We start from the raw sequence: 18,448 nt of genomic DNA, 5'->3' as shown, positions 1-18,448 counted from the left end.
AGCCTGTTGTTCAAATTGGGCCCTGTAAGGAGCATGTTGTTAAGAGAAACACCTTTATGCTGAGCACTGGAATCAAAGGCAATTTTGATTTGTTCTGGTTTGCGTGGGAGAGACATGCCATTCTTCTGACTCCTTTAGTGGGAGTGCAGGTTCTGCATGATATCTGTCAAATATATTTTGCATAAAGTCAACAAAGTGCTTTTGCATCTCTGGTTTCCTGCTTAAGCTGCACTTTAAGGAGGAGAATCTACTGATGGCCTGCTGCAAGTTTTTTGGCAATCTTTCTCTTGGGAGAGGAAAAGGTAGGGGTGCTACCCAATTATTTGAGTCATCTGGTTGCATTAAACTCTATAGAGCCAAGGTTGTCATTGTGGCGGGAGAAAGGGCTTCTGTTACCTGAGATACCATGTTGTCATTTACGGCTGGATATCTTCTCTTTCACCCAGTAGTTATGTGGGCATGGCTCAAAGTAAGTGTTTTGGCCATTTGGCAGAATGTTTGTCTTCAATGATGAAATGTTGGTAGATCTCTTCATTTTGCACTTATAGAATTAGGCACTTGGTCTGTATTCTACCCACCATGCGTTTACCTGGGAGGAGAGTTAACAGGTTGTGCAGAGCTGGGCTCAAGCGGATGGAGGGCTTGCACACGTTGGGGGTCCTAGTAGATGATAGGCTCAGCAATGGCATGCAAAAGAGTGATTGTATGTGTCCACCAATAGGGGGCTAATTTTTGCCAATCCCGAGATAGGTATGAATGAATAGACAAATGAATAACAAACTTTTGGCCAGCCACAATTAACCAGTCATCCCTATCCCATACTGCCCCACGGCATTTGCTCTGTTGCTAGGGCTGTATGACATCAATTGACATGCTATTTGGAGGTGTACGCAGTATCAAGTTTACACAATTGGTAGATGAGTTCCCAATCTCGGCCTCAATGATGCTCCTCTTCTCTTGACCCTCGTCCATGATGGATTCTATTTTTGCTGCTTCTTATCTATATGTTTGTTTCTTTACTATTTCTTTTTTGTTTTTGTTTTTAGAAGATGCTATGGTAGGTTTCATCTTGTCTTGAATGCCCCTGATGAAAGGACCCTTCAAGTTGTCCTGAAACTCGTCGGGCCGAATATCCACAAAACTACCAAGCATTAACAATAAAAAAAATGAAAATTGTTGTTTGTTTTTATTCAATATACTCCTTAGGTGATGTTTGCACCTGAATAATTTTATATCTTCTTTAAATAAATATCATTTATACATTTATACATTTGTTTGATCAATTTTTCTTGCCTACAAAGTCCCTCAATACTTACTTGGGGGGGTATCTATTCATTCATAGCAATGGCATGCAATGCCAACCTGCTGCTAACAAAGCAAACAGAATATTGGCATGCATTAAAAAGGGGATTAATTCCAGAGATAAAATGATAATTCTCCCGCTCTACAAGACTCTGGTCCGGCCGCACCTAGCGTATGCTGTCCAGTTCTGGGCACCAGTCCTCAGGAAGGATGTACTGAAAATGGAGCGAGTACAAAGAAGGGCAACAAAGCTAATAAAGGGTCTGGTGGATATTAGTTATGAGGAAAGGTTGTGAGCACTGAACTTATTCTCTCTGGAGAAGAGACACTTGAGAGGGGATATGTTTTCAATATACAAATACCATACTGGTGACCCCACAATAGGGATACATTTTTCGCAGAAGGGAGTTTAACAAGACTTGTGGCCACTCATTAAAATTAGAAGAAAAGAGGTTTAACCTTAAACTTCGTAGAGGGTTCTTGACTGTAAGAGTGGCAAGGATGTGGAATTCCCTTCCACAGGCGGTGGTCTCAGCGAGGGGCATCGATAGGTTCAAGAAACTATTAGATACGCACCTCAATGACCGCAACATACAGGGATATACAATGTAATACTGACATATAATCACACACATAGGTTGGACTTGATGGACTTGTGTCTTTTTTCAACCTCACCTACTATGTAACTATGTTCTTCAGAGCCACATTCTATGCACTTGATGGGTACATTACAGTCCTTCGCAAAATGCTCAGTAGAAGCATAACACCTGAAACATACCCCAAACGTCTTTAAAAGCTCCTTATGCTCTTCAAGAGGCCTTTTTTTAAAGCTGGTACATTTTTTGAGGGGGTGTGGCTTCTTGTGAATGGGATACTCTCAGTTAGGGTTTTTAATCTTCCTACTCTGTTTGCAACCACAACTGTGGTAGGAATGAGAAGGATATCAGACTTTTTTCACGGATACAGGGCCTCTATCGTTCCTATAGTTGCCCTGAAGACTGGTACTCTTAGCAAAGGGTGAAAGAAGACTGCACTCACTGTGGGAAAAACTTGGACTGTTCTTGGTCTCTGCAATATTCCTGGTGAATTCACAGAAGAAAGAGAATGGAGGGAAGGAAACCTTGTTCTCTTTTTGTATGATGACCCTAGTGCAGACCATTTTTCTTGGCAACCATACGGGAGCTTGTAGGTTATTGGGTTTACCCCTCTGGCAGTGTCCAGGTAACTGAGTCTGGGTAGTTTTGGGTCTGCCTTGGCTAGCTGAAGCTCAAGGTCACCCAATCTCTGGAACTCCTTGTTGTCCTTACAAGATATCTTTGAGAAAGTTTCCAGACTCATGAACAAAGCATTTTCTATAGCTTCTGAACTGCCATAACTTTGCTCTAGTCAATCTCATGCAGCTGTGAGGCCTGCTGTAAGACTGTCCATGAAAACTGATCTTAATGGCTTGAAGATAGAGGACCAAGCCATCTGATCAGCAGATACAATTTTTCAGTAGCTGTAATGCCAGGATCACTGATTGCATTTCTGAATGCACATTTCTAACTTCTGTAGTTCTCAGGTTGGTTATCAAAACTTGTGAGACCAGTCTTTGTGAGCTCTCTGCGAAGTATGTACCTCTGCCTTTATGCAAGATGTTGTTGGCTGAATGGTGCTGGTTGCACTATCTTTGACATTGTTGTTATAGGACACAGGGAAATATGCTGCAGCAGATGCATTCAGGCAAGTTGCTTGCTTGAAGTCAGTTGTTTCAATGGCATGTTGATTTGAGGTTGTACTGATGACAATAGATTGATGACTTGCTTGCAGCTTGCTCTGATGCTCTGTGATGTATGAAGGAAGGTTGGGTATGCAGGAAAGGCACTGAAGTGATTTTGCATGCAGGACATAGCTGGAACTTCTTTGACCTGATGCTTTAAAGAAGTCTCTATGTTGACAGGAGCATTGGAGATGATGGAGTGTAGACTGCAGTGGCTTAGGACATAGTCTTTAGTGCGTTTGAGGGTATCCATCTGCTATGTTTAGGTTAATTCTGTCTTTCTCACTTGCACTGATAGCTAGCTCTAGGACCCTTAGCTTTGCCATAGCTGCATCATGTTTACACTGTTAGTTTAGGATTTCTATTGCTGCTCTTTGACGTGCTGTCTGAAGCACTGACTCAGTTTCCAACTCTGCTCTCTTTTCTGCGTATGCGACCTGCACCTTGCTGGCTTCCACTTCAGCGCAGGCATTAATAAGTCGCTGAACTGTGAACCCCATGATTAAGTCCCAGTGACAAAACATGTCGGGACGTGGCTACATGGCAATCATACATGTGTGTTAGAGGAAGGAGTGATGGGTGATGGAGCGGGGATCAGTGGAGGAACGTCTGCTACGAACGGGTGAGACGATTGCCAGCATCCATACTCCCTGGGTCCGCCGTGGCCGTTCGTTGTGTTTTCATAACTACCACATGTTGTGCCGTGATGTTTTCTAACTGCTGTGAAGTGATTTGCCTACTATTTTTATCTTGAATGTGAGTGCATTGGTGTTGTTTTAGTTGTGATTAAATTTTTAAATGGTACTACACTATTGGAGCATTTTTTTCATTCTATATGTGGAATCACTACCTCAAGGAGATTGCTCGGTTTATATAGCAGTGGATATCTATGGTCGCATGCTAACCCCCATGAGAGTGGGTTGAGGCTCTGTTTGGCCAAACACGAGAGTAGGAGGCTTTAATAGCTGGTGAGTTTGAACTTCAGAAGGGAGTGGAATCACGTCACCGAGGTGTGGTGGATTTTTTGGATCACAGCTTAGCGGATTGGAGACACCCTCACTTTTGGAATTTCTCCGCATTCCTTCACAGTTTATGTGGACTGTTTTTCATTTTACTTTCAATATATTTTTTCTAGTTATTAACTCATTTATATTAGACTTTTTTCTCTCAATTTTTAAAGCTGGTATTAATATACCAGTTACACACAACTGTCACGGGATGTATGATTTATAGTTCACACATTTCAATCATATTGTTGGGCTGATCATCTGTATTTTATTTTATATTTCACTTGTGTTATGCCCCGTACACATGATCTGACATTGATCGGACATTCTGACAACAAAATCCATGGATTTTTTCCGACGGATGTTGGCTCAAACTTGTTTTGTGTACACACGGTCACACAAAGTTGTCAGAATTTCCGATCACTAAGAACGCGGTGACGTACACCACGTACGACGAGAGTAGAAAAGGCCAGTTCATAACCAAGGACGGCACCCTTTGGGCTCCTTTTGCTAATCTCGTGTTAGTAAAAGTTTGGTGAGAGACGATTCACGCTTTTTCAGACTCGTGGTTTTCAGATCGTTTTCTGCTGCTCAGTTTGTGCTTGTGGGTTTGTATCTGCTCTTCAGTGCGTGCAGCGAGTACCATTGACTCTTGTCATTGTGTTCTTGTTCATTCGTTACTGTTTTTCAGGTCGCTCTTCACAGGCCTTGCTGTTCAGTGTGTTCTGTTACTTCGTTCTGAGCAGCCGATCGTTTTCTAGCCATGTTACGTATACGTACTCCTCGTAGAGTTCGTGCTGTGTGGGGGCTTGGTGTTGGGGTCCTGACCTTGACACAAGTCCAGTTCATGAACAGGGTGGGGAGGAGTTCATGGACCAAGAATTGGTCGCTCCAGCGTGACCAGTTCTGTCATATGCCTTTGCTCCATGAGATCCGTGAGAATAATCCTGATGATTTCAGGAACTTTCTCTGGATGACGGACCCCGTATTTCACTGTTTGTTGGCTTTGCTGACCCCCTATATTAGCAGGCAGGATACCTGCATGAGGCAAGCCATCTCTCCAGGCAGAGGCTAGTCGCCACCCTATGGTACTTGGTGATGGGAAGAAGCCTTCAGGACCTCAAGTTCTCGACAGGCATCTCCCCCCAGGCTCTGGGGATCATTATCCCAGAGACCTGTTCTGCCATCATTCAGGTCCTGCAGAAGGAGCATATTAAGGTAAGATTTATCCTTTAATATCTCGTTTTATTGTATTTAATGTTTGATAATATATTGTATTTCTTTCCTCATTCCCTAATTACCATGATTGGAATATGCTGTGAATGTCCCCTTTGTCCTCATGCATGCTGGATTGTTATGTAATTTTTTTTGTCCTTCATACATATTTGCCTTCACTTACCTCCCCAGCATGCTCTCCTGGCCCTATATTTACCTCATGTAGTCACTTAACAATGTATTTGATCAGCTCCATAGTAGTGCTTTACCCCAAACACCCCCTAAAATGTTTTTAAATGTGATTTGTGCCTTAAATTCAGGCAGAGTGCCAGAGGTTTTTTTGGGGGGGGGTCCCAAATCATATGGAACCCTTCCTCCCCCCAACTGCTAAGTCAGCTGATAACAATTCTCTATCTATCCTCAATCATCTATCTGCTGACTTTTCCAAACCCATACACACTATAGCCATCTCTTTTGTGGTCAGATTTATGGATGAATTCCCCAAAGCATGTAGTGCAAGGGCCTGCCTGTATACTTTCAAATGGTACTGTTTCAAGTTTTGTATACTATTATTATCTTGATAGGTAATAGCAGAATGTCCAAATGTGCTTAAATGTGTACAATGTGTATTTATATCTTTGTATTATGACACTTCTTACCTGTCCAGTGGGCTGCTAATAGTGTAACTAAGGAGGGGCTGGCCAAAGTAATACCCATTATTTAGGCATTCATCTCTCAATGAAGTGGAGAGGATTACCTGTCCAAGAGCTCCCCCCCAAAACGTTAGAAATGGCCCATGGGGGGGGGGGGGGATCTGATAGGTGTACCTTATACTTTGGTCTTTAAAAACTCCCTCAAATAAAGGTTATCTTGATGTTGGCCAAGAATGTTTGTGTCTAATCTGCTTTCCCTGTTTATGTGCAAAATGACTAATTTTTTTTTTCTTGTTTGACTCCACAGTTTCCTTCCACGCCACAGGAATGGCAGACTGTGGCCTCCCACTTTGCCCAGTGGTGGGACATTCCTAACTGCGGAGGGGCAATTGATGGGAAACACGTCTACATCGTCCCACCACCCAACTCGGGTTCATACTATTTCAACTATAAGGGGTTCAATAGTATTGTGATGTTGGCGGTGGTGTTGGCTACTATTTACGAGTTCCTGTATGTGGACGTGCGGAAGAATGGATGGATGTCTGATGGTGGAGTCATCGCCCAGATGGAGTTCTACAGGCGTCTCCAGAATGGCAGCTTGGACTTGCCACCTCCAGAAGACAATGTGGAAGGACTCCCATTCGTCTTCGTTTCAGATGAAGCGTTTGCACTGGGGGACCATCTTATGCGGCCATTCCCGATGAGGACCCTCACCCCGGACCAGAGGGTTTTTAATTACCAGCTGGCCAGAGCCAGAAGAGTGGTGGAGAACACATTTGGAATCATGGCCAGCCGGTTCCGCTTATTTCTTACACCCATACACATGGCGGAGTACAAACTGAATCATATCATCCTGGCGTGCTGTGTTCTACACAACTCTTTAAGGCAAAATTCTGCCAACTATGCTGCCTCCGTTGGGCCTGAGGCCAGAATTCATAATGAACCAACCCTGACGGCGCTTGAAAGTGCCCGTCCTGGCTTGCCCCCCCTGAATGCCCGTGAGGTCCGTCTAAGATATCTTGATTACTTTGCGGGTAGGGGGGCCAAAAATATGCCAGACAATATCTGAAACATTTTTAAAATAAAAAAATCTTTTGAACTACAAAAATCTTTGGTGACATTTACTGCTTGTGTTTCTTTTAACTGACCCTGACAGAAATGTGGTGAGTCCTGAAAATGGCGTGATTGTGTAACATTACAAAGCACTGTTGGGTGTTATTTACTAAAGGCAAAGACACGTTGCACTACAAGTGCAGTAGAAACTGCACTTGTAGTGCAAAGTGGATTTTCCCTTAGGAAATAACCCCCATTGTCACAGAAAACACCAATTAGAGCACAACAAAAGTTTTGGAGCGTGAAACAATAATCCACACATTCTTGATTAACAATCTTTTTAATATCAGCACAATCACATGTGCATTTAGAAAAGGTTTTTAAAACAAACCAACATGTTTGTTGTATAACAATTTTTGGGGTCACATTAGAAAAACTATAAATGTCCATTTAAGATAAAACAGGCATGTTTAAAACCAACAAGAAAGACACAAATCTTGATCTTACAAAGTTCACATTTGGTAGAACTTGAAGGCAATATCAGACATGAGTATTTACAAACTGTGTTTGATATTGCGTTCAGATGGGGTGAAGTCACCCCTAGAAAAGCCAAATTTTGAAGATGCACACCAATTGCTGAATGTCAACATGTGCTAGCTGCCATCACGGGGGATCAAGGGACGTGTTTTGTGGGTGCAACCCCTTCCTCACAGCTACTTTATTATTGCGGAAGGGGTTGCACCCCCAAATAGCATCTATTGATCTCCTGTGATGGCAGATAGCACATGTTGACACACTGTGTTCCTCTTCAAAATTTGGCTTTTCGCAAATATGTCCAAAAATGGTAAAAATTTTTAGCTCACAAAAAGCGTAAAAAAATAAGGGATTTTGAGGGGTTTTAATTTCTCCCTAAAACATCAATGATGTTCTTCATATTTTGTTGAACATCATTGATGTTTTTCAGGATGTTTTCCAAGTCCCTATTACACCCCATGATCTCCCCAATCAGGATCTGTGCACTTTCCGAGGTGAAATGCCCTGGATCCACAACATCACGATCACCTAAAAAGATAAAAACAAAAAAACACCATGTATTATAAATCTGCCGGCATCCATCTCTTACCTGAGCCTGTGGTTGCAGACACTCACCTGTTGTGGTGACAATTTCCACCACATCTTCCTCCTCCTGCTCAGCTTGGCTTGGGTGGATTTCACCTTCTTCCAGAGGTGGGGGGTCTGTGGTCTCCTCGGATGAGGGGTGTCCTCTGAGTCTTTTCTCCCCTATGTAAAAAAAAATAGGTATACTTAGCACACAGATATTTGATGGCAGAACTATAAATATAAAACATTGCTTGGAAGTGGGGTGCAATTGTCTATTTTGGCTGAGTTCCAAGATGTAGAAGTTTTATTGTCCTTTGTCAAGCTTCGATACTTTACCTGTTTTGTACAAGCTTCAGAGATGGAGACACCCCTATAGTATACACTGGAGCACCTGTGTGGGATCCCCTAATAAAAAGGGTGTTCTGGTGTCCCACACTAGTGCTACAGAGTCCAGATGTGAAAACTGCTGAGTGTCCTCTCCTTACACAGAATCTAGTTAGCATTTCATTCTAGTTACAAACCCATCTACACAACCAAATTAATTTCAGACAAGTAGGCCCTAAAAAATGTGGGCAAATGCATATGGCCAAAAAAATGGTGTTTTGTAGGCCGAACGAACAATGTTCTCTACGAACGAATAATGTGCCCATGAACATGAAAGTTGCCATTTTAAACTGGATAACAGTTAGGAAAAGCACATGGAGCCCATAAACAACTGGTAAAATTGAAAATAGAGAAACAGGAACCACCGGTGACAGTAAGTAACAAGATGGTGACTTGATCGCTCCACCGTTCTTAGATGGCCCCTCACCTCAGTTATTCGACCTGAAACAGGTCACACCGCTTAGAGGATTGGATGGATCAGTCAATAAGATACTCCTTCACCTTCTCCAATTCACAGGCTCAATTCACAGTACTCAGTATATGGCAGATGTTGAATATAAAATATAAAACAACAAACCATAGTGTTCTCCGTGTATAATTTATTAAAATAAATATAGGCTAAAACAAAGCACATCAAAACGGCACTTCGAAAACACTCACATATCACCGGCACCGGGATCCCGCCCCACGCCAATGAAGTCCCGCCCATAGGACTTAACGCGTACAGGGGTTAGGAGCGTGTGACGTCACCCGCGGTCATCTGACAGACGCGATCACAAGCCTGCTGGCCGGCACTCGGATCGGAGTGCCGGTGATATGTGAGTGTTTTCGAAGTGCCGTTTTGATGTGCTTTGTTTTAGCCTATATTTATTTTAATAAATTATACACGGAGAACACTATGGTTTGTGGTTGGAGATAGAAGAATAGTCAGACGTAGCCGGGTCAATAGCAAATAACAACAACAGGCAGGATACAGGAACTCAGGTGCAAAGCTGCAGATGAACAGCACCTGATGGAAGCATCTGACAACCTTTTAAAGAGTCATTGGTGCCAAACAGCGCTAGCGCGCATGGGCGTGCGCGCGCGGCGGTGCCCCGGGTGGGGAATTCAGCTGAACTGCCCTGGAAAAGCCCCTTGTGCGCACGCATGTTCGCCCGACGGGCACTGGCACGTCCCTGACACTGCTTCTAGATTGAGGCCTATATTGTAACAAGATTAGGAGAGTTTTGCCTGACATTAGGGTTTGTCTTGCGTTGTGTCTTGCAGATAAAATGGATGGCTTCAATGACCACAACTTCCTCCCCCTGTTCATAGACAAATACAGGGAGCAGCCCTGTCTGTGGCAGGTCAAACACCCCCAATACAATAATAAACAAAAGAGGCAGGCAGTGCTGGAGAAACTGCTGGAGTTGGTGAAGCCGGTGGTCCCCACGGCAACCATCCCCTATTTAAAAGCCAAAATTGGTAGCCTGAGGAGCACTTATCCTAGGGAGCGCAAGAAGGTCACGGATTCCCAGAGATCAGGAGCAGGAGCAGATGACATTTATGTCCCCAGGCTGTGGTACTATGAGAGACTGCGATTTCTGTCAGACCAGACTGGAGTCAAGGAATCCCTCTGAACCCTTCCTTCCACTCTTCCTTCCACCCCAGCTGAGGCTTCCAATGTCCAACCTGGGACTTCCAGCCAGGAAGAAGTTGAGGAGCCCAGCTTAAGCCAGTTATAGCATTCTTCGACAGATTTCTGATCAATAAATAATGTTTACTAGATGTTATTATTGATCACTAATTGCTGATTTAATAAAGTGTTTTACATATCAATAGACAGTAGTGGGCAAAAATAATTGGGACAAGAATGAAAAATCCTGTTCTCAGAATGATAGTCTTTTATATTTGTTAACATTCAATTTGCAACAGTCATGAGATGAAAATTGTGTGTGATTGCTGAAGATAAAACTAAAACGATGTCCCTTTTTCATATACAGGAAGACCTCAGCCAGGATGAGGCTCTGGAATGTGGCACACAGGAGGAGGCTGTGGAATGTGGCAGCCAGGAGGAGGCAGGGGTTAGTGGCAGCCAGGAGGAGGCAGGGCTAAGTGGCAGCCAGGAGAAGCCTGGGACCAGTAGGAGCCTGACCGAATCGCAGGTCCCTCCCCTCCGCCTTTCAACCAAAAGACTCAGGAAGGGGAGTCACGTGCAGGATTCAGCACTCAGGCTGATTCAGGAGGCTTCTGCGTCCCTCACAGCCACCCCCACTCCTGAAGAGGCCTTTGCCTGCTTGGCTGCCACCAAACTGTAGGGCATGCAAGAGGGCCAACGCCTCCTGTGTGAGGACCTTATTTATAAAGTCTTAACTAAGGGGGTGAGGGGCGAAATCACACCCAATACCCACGTGATTGCGTTGGAACATCCTCCTCCTCCCCCTCCTCCTCCTCCTGCCACAACTACACCACCACAGCCACAGCGTGGAAGGAAGCATGGAAGGAAGACAAGAGAGTGAAGGCCCTGGGTTCAGTCTGGTCTGACAAAAAATGCAGGCTCTTGTACGACTACAGCCTGGGGACATACATGTCATCTGCTGCTTTCATGATCTCTGGGACTTCTGGACCAGACTGCACTCCCTTATATATGGACTCCTCAGGCCACCAATTTTGCAGTAAAATAATTGATGTGTGCCCTGGGGGTCAAAGGCTTCACCAATTTCTGCTGTTTCTCCAGCATTGCCTCCCTCTTTGGTTGTGAGCCCTAAATAAAGGTTTTTTGGTTTCAATTATACTCGCCTTTGTGTGTTTTCCTTCAAAAAGGACAGTTTGTTTGTGAGGAGGCAGGTACATTTTAAAATACAATGTGAAATTAACAAGAGACACCAACACCAAGCAATCTCCTTGAGATTAAATAATTCAAGATAATAATGGTGTTGTGGTAACTTGACACACAAAACACACACAAAAATATTATGGATGTTAAATAACTAAAAAAACAAAAAACAAAAAACAAGATCAGCCTTGAAAAAAATACAAACCTAAAAAAAATCACATCAGGCTTGAAAAAAACAAAAAACACAAAAACAATGATATAGATTTTTGGTCAGATGTGACAAATCATAATATATTGAGGGAATCACGATAAATAAGAAAGAAAGAAGTTTGTGAGAAGTCTGTGTGAATATCAGCAGCAAAACTACTTCGTTCTTCCTGCATTATAAAGAAGAAGAGAGTGCGCTGTATTAAACAATTTTAAACATTGCAGCGTGACGAAAGTGCTCTATCCAATCCGAACGCTAATTTTACCAGACCGAGCTGTTCCGTCTCGGAATTTCTTCTGAGCATGCATGGCACTTTGTGCATTGGAATTGTCCACACACGGTCAGAATTGACGCAATCGGATTTTGTTGTCGGAAAATTTTATAGCCTGCTCTCAAACTTTGTGTGTCGGAAAATCCGATGGAAAAAGTCCGATGGAGCCCACACACGGTCGGAATTTCCGACAACACGCTCCGATCGCACATTTTCTGTCGGATAATCCGACCTTGTGTACTTGTGCTGGCTTGTATACAATTTTTGATCAATTTTTAGGCGTTTTGCCAAGGTACCCCTGAAGAAACCTCAAGGCACCCTGGTTAAAAAAGGCTGAACTAGACTAAGCATATATTTAGGTGTTGTGGAGCTTGCAAACCTAGTTTTGCTTGAAGTTACTAAAGTGAGAGAGGTGAAGGGAACACTTATGTAAATGTTACAAGTGTTGAATCTGGCTATTCTATTACAGTATCTCACAGGTTTTCTCTGTTTGATTCTGGCCCCAGGCAATGAGCATCCCTCTAATTACTGTTTTGTGGGATTCCAACAAGATGGCTGGAGAGACATTTGGGGTAACATTTTTTGAAAAAAAAGAGTTGTAAGTCTGTTTGCTTTATGTAGAAGCACAGATGATAGGGTCTTATAATAAGGATTCTTTTAGCTTCCAATAAAGGCACAGGGGTTTTGGGTGCAAGTTATAGAGTGGCTACCAATGTGGAGTGATTGCAAGTTAATATTGGAAGGATATCATCCTTTGTCAAGAGTTCTAGATGAATGGTATTTAAAAAATAATTCTATCTGGGAGTACATGTTGTTCACATGAAATTCACATGTAATTCAATGGTGACATCATTATCTTGTGTGTTCAGAGCCCTCTAAGTGTTTGTCTACTTGTTGGACCCAATAGAGTCGGTGTTTGATGACTTTCGTTTGTTTAAATAAGATTGAGGTACTGTATGTCTGGATGAAGAATCTAGAAGGAGATCTAGAGCAATATTAGAATGGAAACAGAGTGATTATTGGTTAAGGCAATATATCATAGCAAGGGTATACGTTGCCTCAATAATTGTACCTTTAAGAAATATGTATCACCCATATGTGGCCACATTTTAATCTATCAGCATAAAGGGGGTCGGCTTGTTCGTCCCGATGGTGACATCTTTTGACTATTTGATTTCTGTAGTAGCACTAAGGGTTGTACAGCTTCCAAACATTGCTTTTTATCATGCACAACAAATCAAACTGACATGAATCAACACAAGTGCTTCTCTCAAACACCAATGTGTACTAGCACATTTGCTTAAGTTCATAAAATTATGCAAAGTAACTACAGTTCATGAGCCCCACACAATTTCTCACCTGGTAGTGCCAATTGTGACAATGCTGTCATTGATCTTTACATAAAGTGCAGCTACTGTAAATTAAGGACAGGGAGCAGGAAATCTGCCAACATACGCTATAAAGAACCAAGGCTGTGGGCATAAGTTGTCAGGGAATTCTTAGCCCACTCCCCTCCTCACCACCACCATAGCAGATGCTAAAGAAGGTAGTCTAGACGTATGCTCCTTTTCCAATGCAGTATAGTAAATGACCATTGTTATGCTGGTAAATTTTGTTGCTAGCAGGACCACCAGGTGAATATAAAAGGAAAAATGAAAGCTAAAAAAACAACAACTAAAGACTGGTAAGATGCAATCAATCAGCAAATCCTGGTCTAATCTATATGCGTTCATTCCACTGGGTAGCATTTTTTTCAGAAGCTAGGAGTCTTCTTCAGCAGGATTGATTGTTTGGACATCTGTGTGCTAAGGATTAACAATCGTATTTGGTAATATGCAATACATATTCGTTTTCTTGGGTTTAGATGCGCATTACTGTTCATTGTCAAGAAAGGGCAGATTTGTTTTCTTGCTTTTGTCTAACATTCATACATTTGGGTTGTCCACCAAATATTGCATTTCTGAACTTTGTTTTAAACATTATTAGGGTCTTTCCCTGAATTCCCTATAGCAAAGAATTAATTTCAGTTTTTTAATACTTTCAATATATAAACTTTTAAGCATCAACTGTGTCAAGGCTTTGGGGAGATTTGTTTTTTAGTTTATCAAATGAATACAAATAAAACAATAACACAGTCAGGCACAATAGATATATTTTTAACAATGGAATATTTTATTGCGTTTACAATGGATATTATTATTGAAATGTCAGCATTGTCATTCAGACCAGGTACAGAGAGGTTTGATATGGAACTGCAGTGAGCTGATATTAAAGAAAACTTGGCAGTCTTTTTAATGCCGGTGTCTGCATGATGACCATATCTATTAATAGTGATCATTGTGTTTATGTCTGATTCTCAGTGACAAATATATATCTTTTACAAACTGGATATCTCTACCCAAAAGAAAAAAATTGTGTGTCAAATTAAACAATTTGCGAGGCATGTTGTAAGCTCAAAAAACATTGGGGTTTATTTACTAAAGCTAGAGAGTGAAAAATCAGTGTTGCTTCTGCATAAAAAACAATCAGCTTCCAAGTTTACTGCCAAAGCATAATTGAACAAGCTGAAGTTAGAAGCTGATTGGTTTCTCTACAGAAGTGAGACTGATTTTGCGCTCTCTAGCTTTAGTAAATATACCCCATTGTTTGTATGCAGTCATATTCATTAAAAGCTTCTTATTCTTAACTACTAAATTTTAAGCACGGTAATCCCAAGCAGCCAATCAGAATCCAACTTATAAAATGGACTTGTAAAGGGATTTTTGAGTTGTTGAAATGCCCTTGAACCCAAATGAATTCTACTGGCAAATTTTGATACCGAAACTGTCCATTTGTGGCTGGACAGCTCAATGTTCTTGCAAAGTCTCTGGCACAGCATAGTCTGGCAGTATATATTTGATTGTGGAAATTATGGGGTTTTTTTTACAAGCAGCTTAAAATAGCAACCCAATCTGATTCATCCCAGTTTTTTTTATTTATCGGTGACACATGTGTAACTGAGCACAATGTTGTTTTCCAATTGTTCACCTCACTTGTGTGTAACACCCAGGTTTTGGGAAGGTTGAAAAATCCCTCTTGAACCCTGTCCATCATCCTCCTGTCTTCCAGACTCCAAATTCTACTCTTCTCTGACCTCATAATTGGTGGCATCTGGCAGCACTGGCACAGATACAGAAACCAATGTTATTGTCAGACTGGGTCTGTACAGTTAGGCGGTGTGGGCCTTCAATATTTTTGCTACCAACAGTACCCTTGTGATCAGTAGCTTCTGTCTGCAAGCTAGTAAGTGGATGTTTTGCTATGGGGTTTATTTTCTTTTAAACCATGAATAGACTCTTAACAATTTTTTATATTCAGAGGGCTCAGAAATATTACCAGTTTATAGAGAAGTTTTAAACATGTGTTGATAAATGCAGTGGTGAACATATTTAGCTGTAACTGCTATTATTGGTAATATGCTTTAATTTTCTTTGGTTTATTTAAAGAATAACATAATAGGGACATGAAAAATGCTGCTAACCTGAATAAGTCTCAGGCATCAAAGGATAAGGGCCTGGTATTGATTTTTTTTTTTTTTATAAGGGTCTGGTATGGATTTCAATGAAAAACCAAACTAAAAAAGCATAGCCCTCTCAAATTATACACCACACTCTCATTCGAGCATGCAGCCTGGCTGGCCAGAAAAGAGGATACAACTTGCGTATGCCCCCTGAAAATTTCCCATTGAGACGAGAAAATACTTTAACAGTTAATAGATATAAAAGAATAAGGATCTGGTATTGATTTTTAGGGTAATGTATTTTAATGGAAATTCCCAGAAAGAGGATCCCAGGCTGCTCTGTGCAAATCCACTGCACAGAGCATGTATACCATGTTTGTTATTTTTATGGTGAATAAAACAAGCCTTTACAATAATTTTAACCAAGCATAAAGCCTGGCCAGTCAGAAAAGAGGACCGGGTGGCCCCGCCCTCCGTTATTTAAGAACCGTCAGAAGACGAGAAGTGTCACACAGCGGGAGCCTCCCATCATGGATGCGGAGCGGCCCGAGAAGAAGAAGGGAAGAAGACGCTGCAGAGGAAGATGCCGGACGAGAACACCGGAGGAAGAACCAGAAAAACCAGAAGAACCAAAAGAAGAAGAGGATGGAGGAAGAAACCGAAGGAAGATAGAAGAAAGAAGATAGAAGAAAGAAGATAGAAGAAAGAAGATAGAAGAAAGAAGATGGAAAAAAGAAGACTTTAAATAAAGGATTGTCAAAAACTGTCTCTTGTAATTTTTAACACTTTTGACAGTTTTTTTTGTGAAATGGTAGGGGTACCCCCTTACCATTTCACACAGGGGGGGCCGGGATCTGGGGGTCCCCTTGTTAAAGGGGGCTTCCAGATTCCGATAAGCCCGCCGCCCGAAGACCCTCACAACCACCGGGAAAGGGTTGTGGGGATGAGGTCCTTGTCCCCATCAACATGTGGACAAGGTGCTTTGGGGGGCTACCCCAAAGCACCCTCCCAATGTTGAGGGCATGTGGCCTGGTATGGTTCAGGAGGGGGGCGCTCTCTCATCCCCCCTCTTTTCCTGCGGCCTGCCAGGTTGAGTGCTCAGATAAGGGTCTGGTATGGATTTTTGGGGGGGCCCCACGTAATTTTTTTTTTAATTTTGGCGCGGTGTTCCCCTTAAACTCCATACCAGACCTGAAGGGTCTGGTATAGATTTTGAGGCGGACCCCCACGCCATTTTTTTTTTAAATTTTGGCCGGGGTTCCCCTTAATATCCATACCAGACCTGAAAGGCCTGGTATGGAATTTAGGGGGACCCCCACACCATTTTTTTTTAATTTTGGTTCGGGGTTCCCCTGTGGGGAATTCCCATGCCGTTTTTATCAATTAACTTTTATGTGTATTGTCGGACCAACAATTCATTAATAGCCGAGAGTAGTTTTAAATTACTTTTTTTCCTTTGAAATGTAATTTTGCTGTCAGACTGTTCTAAACACGGGAAACATGTGCCCCTTTACAGGCATACTATAGACACCCCCAGGTACGAAATTTAAAGGAATATTACACTTTAAGCATTATTAAAATCACTGCTCCCAAAAAAACGTTTTTAAAACTTTTTTTTGCATTGATCCATGTTCCCTGGGGCAGGACCCAGGTCCCCAAATACTTTTTATGACAATAACTTGCATATAAGCCTTTAAAATTAGCACTTTTGATTATTCATGTTCGAGTCCCATAGACTTTAACGGTGTTCGCGTGTTCGAACAAATTTTTTGTCTGTTCGCATGTTGTGGTGTGAACCGAACAGGGGGGTGTTCAGCTCATCCCTAGTGACAAATAGTTTTGGCGGTCTGCAAACTGCATAGGCCCTGGAACTAATGCAGTCAGTGATCATAACATTTAGCTGTTGCCTATGTTTGGTGCCAGTAACCGAGTCTACTGTAACTTTACAATTTAAGCAAACCATGCTGAGGCTGCTGCTCTTGATGATCCTTGAGGGGATGTCAACAGCAGAAGAATGTTGGTCAGCAGAGGGATACTTGCCCCCATCGGAAAATGTGGCAAAGAGCCACTTTCAAAACTCTTCTTCAAAGTGGTACATTTTGTGCTTCCTCTGAAATTGGGGCAGAAATTGGGGCAGAAGATTGGCAATTCTGGTTTTGTACCAGGATCAAGGAGGTAATAGTAGTCCCTCTCTTTAGATTACCTGAATGTATGGGTTCTCCTTCACTGCAACCTCCTAGCCCTCCTCCACTGAAAATTCCTTGTCCTTCTGCTGCCTTTGCATCCCAGGGATGGAAGCAGTAGACAGAGTTTCCTGGTGACCCTGGGATAGCATCAAATCCTCTTGCTGCAGTGCCTACAGTGCAAGTCTATCAGGTTGCACGTTGTGCATTTAACTAGAAACACTAAGTAGATCTTGAGTACTGCACCATGAAGCCTCTTCCTTCTTAAATCCTTCATGCCCTAGGAGAACCCATAGTGTATGTTCCGTGCAGACATTGAGGATATACATACAGAGTGGAGCAGTCTTCTAACAAGGAAAGCCCCTCATAAGAGCCTTAAAGCGGCGTTCCACCCAAAAGTGGAACTTCCGCTTTAAGTACTCCTCACCCCTTTACATGCTGCAAATGGCATTCATTTTTTTTTTTAGGGGGGGAGCGGGTACCTAGTTTTCACAGATACCCAGCTCCCACTTCCTCTCTTGCTCTCTCTAGGCAACTCCTCCTCTCTCCCTCCATCCCTGCAATCTTCTTGGACACGTCACAGGTCACTGAGAAGGTGCAGCATGACTCGCGAATGTGCAGTGTGCACCCGGCTGTAAAGTTGCCCACACTTGCAATGCCTGCGCCACGGGGAGGAGGGGGAGAGGAGCGAAGCTTCGGGCAGTCGTATTGCTGGACCGTGGGACAGGTGAGTGTCTGTTTATTACTACTATTATTACTACTTTTTGTAGCTGCTGACTTTTAATAAACTTTAAAAAGACTGGAACTCCGCTTTAAGGAGGATGATATCTGTCCGAGCAAATTGGATCTCTATAATTTGAGATCCAGCCCTTCTGGTAAGAAGTACATATTGCATGTGGGAAAGAACACTCTGAAGCACTGTGTTTTGTGAATCACTTTTCACTTATAAGAACACTTTTAATGGGACATTTTTATTCATTTTTTAGTTTTGAATTTTT

Source organism: Aquarana catesbeiana, linkage group LG03 (genome assembly GCF_042186555.1).
Source record: "Aquarana catesbeiana isolate 2022-GZ linkage group LG03, ASM4218655v1, whole genome shotgun sequence".
Lineage (NCBI taxonomy): Eukaryota > Metazoa > Chordata > Amphibia > Anura > Ranidae > Aquarana > Aquarana catesbeiana.
This window is presented reverse-complemented; position numbering follows the sequence as displayed.